The sequence below is a fragment of the Nycticebus coucang genome, chromosome 20 (assembly GCF_027406575.1).
Source record: "Nycticebus coucang isolate mNycCou1 chromosome 20, mNycCou1.pri, whole genome shotgun sequence".
NCBI classification, from domain to species: Eukaryota; Metazoa; Chordata; class Mammalia; order Primates; family Lorisidae; genus Nycticebus; species Nycticebus coucang.
Genome location: NC_069799.1, coordinates 45,337,652 through 45,351,853, shown reverse-complemented (window position 1 = coordinate 45,351,853; position 14,202 = coordinate 45,337,652). Strand labels below are relative to the sequence as shown.

General features: G+C 40.6%; 1 pseudogene; it reads left to right on the top strand.

Moving 5' to 3' along the window:
* Positions 1-12,788: 12,788 nt before the first annotated feature.
* LOC128572847 (60S ribosomal protein L15-like) lies at positions 12,789-13,470 on the top strand (annotated as a pseudogene).
* The last annotated feature ends 732 nt before the right edge of the window (positions 13,471-14,202 follow it).

Sequence of the window (14,202 nt, the reverse complement as noted above, 5' to 3'; positions counted from 1 at the left end):
AGCCCGCCCCCCACAGGCAACAATTGGAAAAGGAAAATCAAACCTTCCTACAACCACACACCCAGGGCACCACCTGAATAGTCCTCGGGCAATTGGCTTAGTTCAAAAGATCCAAATCAATTGTCTCAGTCAGCATCTGTCTCAGGTGGGAGAGTTTAAAAGGTCTCTGGCAACTAGATCACAGGGGTCTGGTGACTATCTGATATGGTTTGCTCCAGTGCTGCATGGTGTCAGGAGGAGCCACCCAGCAAATAGATCAGTCTGGGAAGTTTGATGCCTCCTACCCCACCTTGCACCCATGTCACACCCAGTCACCGATAGCCCCGTAGTTGGCTGACCCAGTTGCCTGTAGTGAACACATACTTCAGGGGTTTGCAGCTGCCTGAATCACGAGGAAATCTATTTCTGCTCAGCTAGGCCACTGCACTCTGCCTCTCTCTATCAGGAGGTGAGGCCTGACAACCTCGGGCGCTTGATGGAGGCTGGGGGGTGTTCACTCAGTTCCAGCCCCGCCCCTGATTGATGTTACTGACAGAACAGAACAACTTTGTGGGAATTTGTTTCTGTCCCTGCTAAATTCCCCTGCAGAAGAGAAGCTGTTTTGAGTTCTCAGAGCCTGCGCCTCAGGCCCTATCTTAGCTCCTGCAGGTTTGTATTTGGTTACCTGTCAGTTCTAGCCTGCTGCCTTCCTTTGTCTATAGGCTGACGATCCCCTGAAGGCCAGGTGTGTCTTAGGCTCAGTAAAGCAGTCCTCTGGGTCAGCCCTGCCCTGGGAACTTCCTGAGTCAGCCCCCACCCTGGGAACTTCCTGAGTCTGCGAGTGCATTTCTAGTTCCTTCCCTCCACCCAGGTCGGTACCGCCTCAGTCAAACCCTTTAGTCACGGGGCCTGCATTTCCATCCCAGATCTGTTCTGTGGTGGTTGCCACCTGAGTAGATGCCCGGCCTCCTCTGGTTGCCCAGGGAGACCAGGGGTGTGGCTTCGGAATATCCAGGAGTGAGCCCTATTATTGCTAAAAGACGGCTGCTGCTCTGTGCCTCAGGGCACTGCTGCTCCGGTGTGGTTCCCTCTCAGCCCACAGTCCTCTCCTCACTCCTGTGCCCCAGAGTCAGCACTGAACAGCTGCAGCAGAGTCAGCAATGAACATCCCTCGAGAAATCACCCATGAATCTGGACTCCTGGGGGACAGGCCTCTAGACCTCAGAGTGAGAGTGGAGGGGAATGCTGGGAGCTCAGAGTTGCAGATAGAGAATATATACAGTTTTATACAGTTTTATGCCTAGCAGGAGAATGCCGTGGCACCCTAGTAGGGGAGGTATGTCCAGTTTTTAGAGGGTCTCTCCCATGGAGTGTAGTGGGAGGACCTTTGAACTCTGCTTGTTTCTTTGTGGGGCACTCTGAGCCATTCTCATGGGGGAGGGGACTCCCATCTGCTTGGTGATGAATTTTGTACCTTTTGTTTGTATCCTTGGGGTCACAGCTCACCTCCACAAGGTTGATGTGCGTTCTTCAACCTTCTCTCTTGGTGCAGCTCAAATCCACCAGGTTACTTGCTAAATTTCTGTCCTTTAACTCTTCATCTGGACAGGAGCCTCTGTGGAAAGCTGGCTTCACTCAGCCATCTTGTCTCTGCCCCCCAGTTCATGTTTTTAAGATTATGTCCTACACCAAAAATTATAAGAAAGGTCAGCAAAATAAATTGTTGGCTCTATGTAAAGGTCTATGGAACTCAGATTAAGAAATATCAGGGTTGTGGACATGACCATAAAAAAACTTCCACTAGGTTTTCTATCTGCTACTTTGGTAGCACTCAACCTACTGGGGACATTGTATTAACCCTTTATTAGACTGGTTTTCCCTCCGTTGCCTGCATGTGACACTGTCCAAGTGGAAATACAAAGCAAGCAACTGTGATTGTTCCTGACAAACAGTGCATGCCTGGATCTCTTGCTAACTGTTCAGGACAGCTAATAAATAGGTGGTTTGTGGAGCTAAGGGAGTCTTGTTTTATATGATCATCTTTGGAGATATAAACTTTTGTTATTATGTAGGGCTAACAGGACAAATGTGGATTGAGGATCTGTTCATTAAAAAGGGCTGTCTTGAAGGTAAATCTTCGGTGACTCCAGCCATTGAGATGGACAGCAGAAGGAGAATCACATGTGAAATTCCTCGAATAAAAATTTATTAATTTCTCCTACTGCCATAATAAAAAAAACAACTTTTACACCAAAAAAAAAAAAAAAAAAAAAAGAAATATCAGGGTAATGGTGCCAATATATTTTTTGTTGTTGCCAAATCAGTATGGAAAAGGTCAACAATTAGATCTTTTATAATTTGCACTAACGTAATCTTCACTTATTCCCTTTCACAAATGACTACACCCTGTGGACTGAAGTTGTCCATCTGTGAAAACTTTCAAAGATTTGATGTGTCTACTTATTTAATTAATTCAATGAATATGTAGTAAATGCTTACTATGTGCCAGATATAATTCCAGGCATGTGGGATACAATAGTAGCTTAAATGGGCAAAAATTCCTGCTCTCCTGGAGCTCTTTTCAATAGATGATCTAATCACTGCACTTGGCATGTCACAGTTGTATGAGGGTATCTTTATTGTGCTTATTTTCTTGGTGAGAAATGGAAGCTCGAGAAAAGTAGGTGGCTTAATTAAGGCAAGTCTGACAAATCTTTGTGATCTTGGATAAGGCAGTGGGTTCTCAGGTATAAATCAAAAGTTTAAGTGTCAAATCTTATAAATCTGTATGATTATAGATAAGGCAATGGGTTCTCAGCTATAATATCAAAAGCATAAGTGACAAAAGAAAAATAGATAAATTGGACTCCATCAAAATTAAACACTCTTGTGCTTCAAGGAACACCATAAGAAAGTTTAGACAAACAACCTACAGAATAGGAAAATATTCTATATATTTGCCCATAATGTATCTGATAAGAGATTTGTATCCAGAATACATTAAGAATTCTTACAACCCAACAACAAAAGGACACATAACCCAACTAAAAGACAGTGATAGAATTGAAATAGACATTTCTTCAAAAATGTCTGTCTAAAATGGCCAACAAGCACATGAGAAGATGCTTGACATCCTCAGAAAAACCACAAGGGGATACCATGTCACATCATTTCAGATGGCATAATAAAAAAGACAGCTAATGAAAAGTGATGGTGAAGATACGGAGAAACTGAAATCCTCATAAATTACCAGTGGGGATGTAAAATGGGGCAGCTACTTTGGAAAAGGGTTTTGCCATTCCTGAAAAGGTTAAACAGATTTACCATATGATCCAGAAATTCCACTCGTAGGTATAGACCTAAGAGAAGTGAAACACATGTCCACACAAAAACTTGAGTTCAAATGTTTGGAGTATCATTATTCAAAATAGCTGAAAAATGGTGACAACCCAAATGTCCATCAACTGATGAATAGATGACCAAAATGGGGAATATTTAGCCAGCAGAATAAAAGATGAAATGATATGTGCTATAGTAACATGGATAAGCCTTCAAAACATCATGCAAAATGAAAGACTCCAGACACAAAGGCCACGTATTTATTTTATGATTCCATTTGTACAAAATGTCCAGAGTAGGCAAATCCATATAGACATAGAGGTTAGTGGTTTCCCAGGGAGGGAATGGAGAATGACTGCTAATGCTTTTTGGGATCATGAAAATGTTCTAAAATTAACTCATGGCAATGGTTGTATAACTCGGTGAACATATGAAAACCACTACATTGTGTTTAAAAGAATGAAACATGTGGTATGTGAATTATATATCAACATAGCAGCAGAGGCATAAATGATAGGACCGCTAACGTAGTCTGGGGATACTGGGAAAACTTGCCTAAGTTTCTCTTGCTTGCAAACGAGAAGAAAAACCTCAAGCTATGTTAAGAAAATGAAAAAGGAAGAGAAGATGAATTTTATTGGCTAACACACCTGGAAAATTATACTAACTAGAAAGATACAGTTTGCTTTAAGCTCTCACCAGAGGGGACAAAGTGGCACCCAGCAACCACAGATTCCTCCCCTCAGTGTTTAGGAAACCCAGCAGAAAGACAGCTGTGCTCTTCTGACCTCCCTAGAGACAACCAAATGGAAGGATTTGACTGGTACTGCTTGAGACACAAACTTATTCCTGAATCAGTCACTGGGTGGGTGAAAAAAAGAAAAGGGGGAGGGGCTGGGTTATTTTAATTGGCTATCCTAGTTCACCTGCCTGTCTCTGTGGGATATGTGTTTGGGGAAACTTTAGTGCTTTGCAGTTTTCCAAGGGAGCTAGAACTCAAGTTGAATCTAAAGAGAAGAATGAGTTTGCAGACAATAGATAAGTAAATAAATAAATAAATAAGTGGAAAATGCAAAGGAAGAGAATTCCAGGTTGAAGGATTCATATTATTCTGGCTAGAGTGCTGTGGCATCAGCTTACCTCACAGCAATCTCAAATTCCTGGGTTCAAACAATCCTCTTGCCTCAGCCTCCCAGATAGCTGGGGCCATAGTTGCCCACCAATGCCTGGCTGCTTTTTTCTAGTTTTTGTAGTGACAGGGTCTCACTCTTGACCAGGCTAGTCACAAACTCCTGAGCTTAAGGGATCCTTCTGCCTTGGCCTCCCAGAGTTAGGAGTACAGGTCTGAGCCACTGTGCCTGGCTGGTTCACTTGTAATTTTTAATGCCATTTCCTCCTATTATCAGGTCTCCTTCCTAGGGGATTAATAGCAAAGAGCTGACAGTTCTCTAACAATGCATTGGTAATTTTATGTTCTACAGTGAAAATTTAGCAACCACATTCTAATAGGCTGTTATTGGCTATGAAAAATTACATTTAGGACTTATCCCTTAATATGCAAAACTTAATCAAGATTTCCTTTCTCATGGATAGTTTGGGCTTGGTAACCTAGTTCAACTTTAATTAGGATTTCCTTTCCCTTGGATACTTTGGGCTTGCTAACCTAATCCAGTCCATCCCAAGATATTTTTTTCTACCTTGCCTCTCATAGCCCCACTCTTTGGCCACCAAAGAAATTGACACTCTTCCTCAACAAATCTGATCTTCCTCATCTCAGTGAGTAAAATTCAAATTCTCTTACTTGGCCAAGTCAGAAATTTGAGATCACCTGTTATCCCTCTGTCCTTCTCCCATCTCAACAGCCAATCTATCATCAGCTTGTTGAAATACTGCCTCTTAACTATTTTGAACAATGCCCTTTCATCTCTATTCTCCATGTTAGTGGCGTAATGAGCCACTTCATGATTTCTTGCTTGAATTATTGGATTTAATAGGCTCTTCTGGTCTCTGAACTGCTTTTCCTGAACTCATCCTTCATACTGTGGCCACAGTAAACTTGTCAATATGCAAATCTAGTGTTGGCTTCACCCAGGCTTAAAATGCTGCCCTCAAAACCTAACCCAGTATCAATCCCCTTGGGTGTCTGTTTTCCAGTCTTCTAGATGAGGGAAGTCACCCTGACCTTTGGTATGTAAATAAAAATGTCTCAAGCTTGCATCTCAGAGTGATGGAAATCCAGTGCTCATTGCCAGCTGGCCCCATGCTGATATTTCTCCTGGTCACCAGTGGGTGCTCATTTCCTGCTTTAACAGAAGTCTCAATCTTATCTGTGTCTGTAGATAACTCTCCTGCCCACCACTCCTCTGCACTAACCTAACCATTAATTTCCCCAGGTGTCCCCAGCAGAAGCATCTGTATGTAGTAGAGTTTTCCTGGAGGTTTGGCTGAAGGGAGAAGGGTGGTATGACTCTTGAGGCAATGACATCAGACCAAAATGGGAACTTGTGTGCTAATGCATCTCTGCCATTCCCACACGGGAATCATTTCCTAATTCTACCTCTCTTTTGTCCCTAGTCGCCCACTATTTTATTGGAACTCTTGTCCTTTCTGCTAGCAGATTGCTTCCAATCATAAGATTTATGTAGAGAGGTTTTTCTTTCTACATTTCCCCAAACTACCTTAGGCCTAACTTTTGGTGCCTCTCAGAGGCTTTCTATGCAAACAGTCACTTGCTTTGAGACTCCACCTTTCCCTTACACACAGTACTGAGAGGAATCTTGACATTGTTCTTTTTTCCCATATCTGGATCAAATTTGTAAGCATGGTGTTACTCCACTAATCTCATCAGTGAATGAGACTACTACGAAGATATGATCTTCTGCCTTATACAACTGTGGTCTCTAATGCCTGGACTGCAGACCAGCACTGCTCCATGGCCTATTAGAAACAGGACTGCACAGCAGGAGTTGAGCAGTAGCGAGCTAAACTTCATCTGTATTTACAGCCATTCTCCATTGCTCATATCACCACCTGAGCTTCACTGCCTGTCACATCAGCAGGGATATTAGATTCTCATAGGAACGTGAACCCTACTATAAAGTGAGCATGGGAGAGTTTAGGTTGTGCACTCCTCATGTGAATATAAGAATTAAGTAGATAATATAATAATGTAATGTAACAATGTAATAATAATAGAAATAAAGTGCACAGTAAATGTAATATGCTTGAGTCATCCCCAAACAACCCTTTCCCCACAGTCCATGGAGAAATGCCTTCCATGAAACAGGTCTCTGGTGCCAGAAAGGTTGAGGACTACTTTTATACAAGATGTGTTACCCTGAGCAGAAGCAAGAGTTACCAGGATTCTCCTCAGAGTTGGTGTAAGCAGCTTTGCTTCTTTACCACTAAAATATAAAGCATAAATGCCTTGGAAACTCACCCTCCAACTCCAGCTCCCTCTCTACCTCTACCTGCATCTGTGTTGCAACTACTCAATTACTTGCAATTTCCTGAACCTACAGTGTTCTTTCCCGATGCCATTTTTATTGTGTTGTGTTGTTTGCAAATCTCATACCCTCTTTCTAGAACCTTTCTTTATTTGGCTAAGGATACCTTCATTTCTTTATTGGTCTGAGGACCACTTATCTTTCACTGCCCAGGTTTGACCACTGGTTCTATCACTAACTATGAGACCTAGAGCAGGTGACTTAACCTCTGTGTGATACAGTTTCTGTATCTGTAAGATGGTGAAGAAAAATAGTTCCTGCATCATAGAGTTGTTGTAAGGATTAATTGATAAAATACATGTGAAGTGTTCGAGCCAGGGCTGGCACATAGCTCTCAAAAAAAAAAAATAATAATAATAATGATAGCTATTATTAAAAATAGCTAGTATTATTAAAAATAGCGAGTATTAAAATACTAGCTAATCTCGTTTAATTTATTCACACAACATCGTGGTGGGTTTGGCACAATTACCTCATCCTACCAGCAACCACGTAGCAACTTCCCCTACGTCACTCGGGGCCAAAACTTAAGTGAGCCAAGATCCTAATTATAAATCCAACACTCTGCTCATTTCACCATGAGGTCCCTTCAAGGAAGACTGAGTCAAGATGCCTTACTGCATATATACATTTCTAACCTCAGTTCCAAATTTACTTTAGAAAGAAGAATCTAATCCCCAGAGTGCACCATTCTCACCTTCTCTAAAAGTCAAAACTATGTTTCTGAGAGCCTCTGAGTAAAAGTTCCATAAAAGTGTTACATTCTTCTCCATTAAAAAAAAATTATTTTTCCAAAAGTGTTGCTTTGTTGGGAAGTTTAATAATAGTTGTCTTTTTGTGTAGTGTTCCTGGCTACTATTCAAAGCCAAGCCCACTCTCCTTTCATTGTTTTATTTTTCTTTAAATCAGGAAAGACTTAAAATTTGGCTTTGAAAATTTGCTTATTCAAAGAAGGAATAATCCCCTGGAAGTCCAGTAGTTACAACCAAAAAGGAAAAACAGAGCTCTAACAAGAAATGACCGGCACTGAAACCGTGGGGTTTTCAGAACTAAATTATTGAATTTATGTCACATCCTTTCTTGGCTGTTCTCTAGATATATCTGCCAAAAGTAACAAAAATTCTTGCTACAAGCAAAAATCTTCAGAGGTGGTGACTCTGATAATACCTCCCCATGCAGAGCTTTGGGGAAGCATCTGGAGAGGGCTTAAAGGCAAACATGTACTGAATCATTCCCCCAGGGAGTGAGATTTCTTTAAAGCAGTTTCAGACAGAAGAAAAGTCACCTTCTGACCTCTGAACAGCTTTCTCTGGCATTTTCCAGAAGATCTGCTTCCAGAAACATTTCTTCCTTTGATACATTCCCATCAAGAATCTCTTGCAGGGCACCTACTCACCTCCAGAGAAGCATCAAAGATGCAGGGGGAAAAAGTCATATATGTAATACCAACAGCCTTGAGAACTTATCATCAAAGATTTGGACATGCAAGAAGATGCATTTAAATAAAAAGATGCTTGTACAGAATAGGCATTATGTTAATAAATGGTCAGACAATACATTGAAATATTTGCATCATATCTACCTGAACAACTGAGCCTCTTTCAGTCTTAGTTTCCTAGTTTCTTAGTTAACTGAGCAGAAACAAACAAAAAAGAGACTAGGAAAACAACAAAAAAGATTTTTAAAAAAACTAAGAATTTGTTTTCTGAAAAACTAAACAAAATTGACAAATCCTTTGCTAGACTAACAAAGAAACAGAGTTGATTCCAATAAATAAAATCAGAACTGAAAAAGGAGACATTACATTTGGTACCACAAAAGTACAAAGAATCATAGAATTCATAAAACAGAAGGAAGAATTTTGGAACAAGATGACTGGGTTAGCTTCAAAAGTAGTTCATGTCCTAATAGACAATAAAATTGTGACATTTAGGCATATTTTTACTATATAGAAATAATTTAGATCTTGACCAGGCAAAAATCAATCAGTTAACAGTAAATTTCATAGAGTATAAGTTCTAATCAACAGTAAAATAGTAAGCCAAACACAAGGAAACCCCACAGATGATTAAATAATCTTTCTGTGGTGTTTTAGCCTTTGGGGGCTGCTATAACAGGATGCAATAGCCTGGGTGGCTTATAAACAACAGGATTTATTTCTTACAGTTCTGAAGGCTGGAAAGTCCAAGGTCAAGGTGGTGCCAAAAGAATCAGTATCTGTGGAGGGTCCACTTTCCAGTTTTGTAAAGGTCCAACTTCTCACTGTCTACTTACATAAAGGAAGAGGCAGAAGAGTACTTAGGACCTCTTTTTGAAGAACACTAATTCCATCCATGAGGGCTCTTCTCTTACAACTTAATCACACCCCAAAGTCCCCAGCTCTTAATACCATTGCACTGGAGATTAGGATTTCAACACACGAGTTTGAGGGACACAAACATTCAGTGGGTTGCAGGTGGGCCTGTCTATGCTCCTGGGGAAGCACATTAGCCTTTCTTTGCCTCATTTCCAAGTCTGGGATAGATCTGGTGATCACAAATAATCTACAAGTATAATTTTTGATCACCCCATACCAGCCCTATCGATAACATAAACAGTTGACAAATACTTATATTCTGTGGCATATGTATTATATATTGTATTCTTATAATAAACTAGAGAAAAGAAAATCATAAGGAAGAGAAAATAAATTTACTACTCATCATGTGTAAGTGAATCATCATAAAGGTCTCCATCCTCATCATTTTCACATGAGGAGGAAGGAGAGATTGGTTGGCCTTGCCCTCTGGAGTGGTGGGGGCAGAAATCTGTGTGTGAGTGCGCTTGTATGGTTCAAACTCATGTTGTTCAAGGATCAGCTATACATGCCATGGGATTCTCCACTAAAGTTTCAAGACTATCCTTCTTTATTAAAGATCCAATTGCTAACCTCAATATTATAGAAATTGCAGGCACACATGAGGGAAAGCAAAAACTACCTGTTGAGTAAAACTGAATGATTATTGTTAATGTGTCACAGCTGCTAACAATATCATATTGGTGAAAAGTCTAATTTTAGCCTTGTAAAAAGAAGGTCATATATTGTAAAATACAGCTGGACCAACATTTCAATAGTCTACCTTATCTAAAAATTTTTAAGATATTTAAACTTGTCCATTAATTACCTCGATTTAATAATAGTCTTAGATTTTAAGTTAACTGAGAATTTGTAGAATTGCATTTAAGCTGATACACTACAAGCTAGTATTATTGATATAAAAATTATCAGAACTATAATTCATATAAGTTGAACACAGAATTTCACATTTTCTTAATTTTAAACATTACATAGAAGTAATGTTATTTTATCTGATCTGCAAACCAATTTACCAAAAGGCTTAGTTTACATTATAATTAGTCTTTTCATGGGAAAACAAATGCAAATCTTCAAATAAAGTAAAATATATTATTGTATCATACAGTATTCCACTTTTGTAAAATCATCGAAAAGACATTTAGTTGTTCTTCAAACCAATTTAATTTGTTGAATAATTCTACTCACACAAATGTGAAACAATTCTGAACTAGCAGTTTTTATGAGGCCTTTTCCTTTTCGTAAGATACCAACACATCTAAAGTATTAGAAGTTCAGTGTCTTTGTTTTTCTAGAATTTTAGGAATATTGAGCATAAGCAAGCACTTTAAATTCTAGAACTTCCAGAATAGAAGTTCTTTACTTTGACAAAATTAATATTCTAGTTTATTAATATCCTTCTAGAGGCCAGAATATATTTCACCTGGATGCAATGAGAGAATGAGGTTGCCCTCAATTACGGACTCACAGACCCACAGAGAGCTCACAGATCATTCAGTTTTATAGTCTGAGCTATAGGTCAAAACCCGGCACAGAAACAATGACTCACCTGTCTAGATTTCCAAGAGCTGTCCTTTCCAGCAGGCCTGAAATCCTTTCTTAATCTCTTTGACTCCAAAGAGACAAACAACAAAACAGACGAACAAACCAGATTCTCCCATCAGGAAACAAGCCAGATTCCTGATCCCTGCTCTCAGCAAGGGGGTTAATTCCTCAGCTGTGCATAAGCCAGAGTCACATAGACACAGGGAGTTCTCTCAATTGTGCAGCTGAGACCAGACTAATGATTAAGTGCCCATTAAACCTGGTCACAGTGTGGCCTAGACCTGTGGTCCCCAACCCACAGGCTGTGGACTGGTACTGGCCTGTGGTCTGTGAGAAACCAGATTGCACAGCAGGAGGTGAGCAGCAGGTGAGTGAGCTGAGCTTCGTCTGTGTTTACAGCCGCTCCCCATCATTAGCATCACTGCCTGATCTCTGCCTCCTGTCAGATCAGCAGCAGCATTAGAGTCTCATAGGGGTCCAAACCCTACTGTAAACTGTTCCTGTGAGGGATCTAGATTGTGTACTCCTTATGAGAATCTAATGCCCACCTCTATTCCTGACCGCTGCTGGTCCATGGAAAAATTGTCTTCCATGAAACTGGTCCCTGATGCCAAAATGGTCGGGGACTGCCAGTCTAGACCACAAATTTCTGATACACAACACGAATTCCAACTCTTAGCAAGACCAGCTTGTGATCCAAGATCTCAGCCCCTGCTATGTCTGAGATGAGACTGCAGCTTATACAGAATGATGGGCTTGGCCAGCTATGAGAAACAAAAACACAGGATGAGAATTTGAAACAAACAAACAAAACCCTAGAGAATCCAAGAGTCCAAAAAGAAAGCATTCTATTGCTTCTTAAGAACTTACTCCGGGAACCAAGAAAGGTTGCATCTGGGCTTATCTGGCACAAGGGGGCTCTTCTCAGGCAACACAGTTGAATCAGCTCCAGCAGGTGAGCCTGTATGGTTCTTTGTGTGGGACAGTCTCTAAATCAGTGTTTTTCAACCTTTTTTGCCTCACAGCACACTTGAACCTGTACTTAAACTTCCAGGGCACACTTAAATTATGTTGATCAAAAAAAATGAATTAAGAAAAAAAGAATATGCTTAATTGCTTTGAACTTCTTTGGAAAATAATTCAATTAATGATCTTTAAAAATTTTTGCAGCACATCTAAGAGCCTTTCATGGGATACTAGGGTGCTGCAGCACCTCCGTTGAAAAATCACTGCTCTAAATCTATCAAATTTCCAAAGTGTTAAAAACATGAGTGCATAAAAACAGAGAATAAACATCTGTCAAAGATTTATTTAACTCATTAATGAAGGAACAGCAGATTGAAAGCCTGGCTCAATACCATCTCAAGTATTTGCAGTTATTGGAGAAAAACAAGACAGCTACCAGGTTACAAGGAAAACAAATTGGTCTATGTCTTGCCACAACCATACTCTCCATGAAAGTAACTTCTGCAACTGTACGTCCTTATTATTTTGTTTTTGCTTTTAATATTATTTTTAATTGACACATAAGAATTGTACATATTTATGGGAGGCAGTGTGATATTTCTATACATGTATATAATGTGTAATGATCAAATCAGGGTAATTAGCATGGGTAATACCTCAAACATTTGTCATTCCTTTGTGTTAAGAAAATTCAAATTTGGCTCTTCTAGCTATTAGAAAATGTGCAATAAATTGTTCATTATTGCTACCTTCTAGTGCTGTAGAACATTAGAACTCACTACGCTTGGTCCTGATGAACTAGTTAAATGGCGAGCCGAGAAAAGGTAATTAAAGAGCCTTCAGATAGGTCTTTGGATCAAACTCCAGCATGATATTGAAAGGAGACATATTTCTTCTTTTGCCTTATTTTTTCAGTTTTGAATAACTTCTTAGCAAGACAGGGCAGACAGTGCAATTGGGAAAAGAGGAAGGGTTTGAGCAGTTGAGTCTGTTATGGAAAGAAAGATGGCTGAGAAGGTGCAGATAGAATACTGGCATCCTCGGAAGAAAGTTTACTCTGGTCCCTTTTCTGTCTGGTGGTAGCCATTGGGTAAGCCAAGATGGGTGCATACAAGTACATCCTGGAGCTGTGGAGGAAGAAGCAGTCTGCCATGATGCGCTTTCTTCTGAGAGTCTGCTGCTGGCAGTACCACCAGCTCTCTGCACTCCACGGGGCTCCCAGCCCCACCTGGCCAAATCAAGCAAGCAGACTAGTATATAAGGCTAAGCAAGGACAGGATGGCCATAAATTTCATGTGCAATTTTAAATTTAAATTGCACATGAACTTTAAGGCCACTCTGTATAGGAATTGTGTGCACTGTGGTAGAGACAAACATCCAGTTCCTAAGGGTGCAACCTTTGGCAAGCCTGTCCATTATGGTGTTAACTAGCTAAAGTTTGCTTGAAGCCTTCAGTCTGTTGCCCAGGAGTGAGCTGGACGCCATTGTGGGGCTCCAAAAGTCCTGATTTCTTCCTGGATTGGTGAAGATTTGTTTGACATACAACTTTTTTGAGGTTATCCTCATTGATCCATTCCATAAAGCTGTCAGAAGAAATCCTGACACCCAGTGGCTCACCAGGCTAGTCAACAAGCAGAGGGAGATGCATGGGCTGACATCTGTAGGCTGGAAGAGCCATGGCCTTGGAAAGGGCTCTAAGTTCCACCAAGCTATGGGTGATTCCTCCCATGCAGTTTAGAAAAGGCCCAGTACTCTCCAGCTCCACTGTTACCACTCATATAAGTAATGTTTGTAAAATTCATACCTAATAAACAATTTAGAATCATCATTTCTGCTTAAAGCTCTTTGTCTGTTAAAACTAGTCTGCAGATTGTCTCATGAATGCTTGTCAGATTATAGCATGTGATCACGTTTGAAGACAGTAAGATGGTGTATCTTGTTGCTAATAAGATAAGCTTTTTTGTTTTTGTTTTATCTTATTAGGGAGTTCTATGTCAGTGCTTAAAACATGCTGTGGTATAATAGGTATAAAATAAAGTCTTAAAAGAGGAAAGAAAAAGTGAGTTTACACTGGAAAGGGAAACTGTGCCCCAAGGGCAATGTGGATTTCTGGGTCAGGGCACGCTGTACTGCTTGTAGAGTTTTCTTGCTCCAGCCTCCTTTCTGGCCTGAAATCCCATCCATCTCCACTCAGTAACCCATACAGCCTGGTGGCCATGCCCACTGTCCTTGAAGAGCTCTGCTCCCCACTTCCCTGGGTTCTACATGTTCCTCTACTTTAAGGCTTCCCCCTCTTCTCTGCCTTCTCTGAGCACTGGAACACACACCAAGTAGCCTGCAGATCAGACTTCTTGTTCCCTGGGCGTATCCAGGACCTTGGACCACATCCAGTAGTTGGTGCTGGTCTGTGTCAAATGCATGGTGGGGGGTCTAGAAATTACATTCACAACACCTCGATTCATCACCATGGTCAAGGATGCCAGATCATTGCCCCCTTGGTGGGGACCCTGAGAC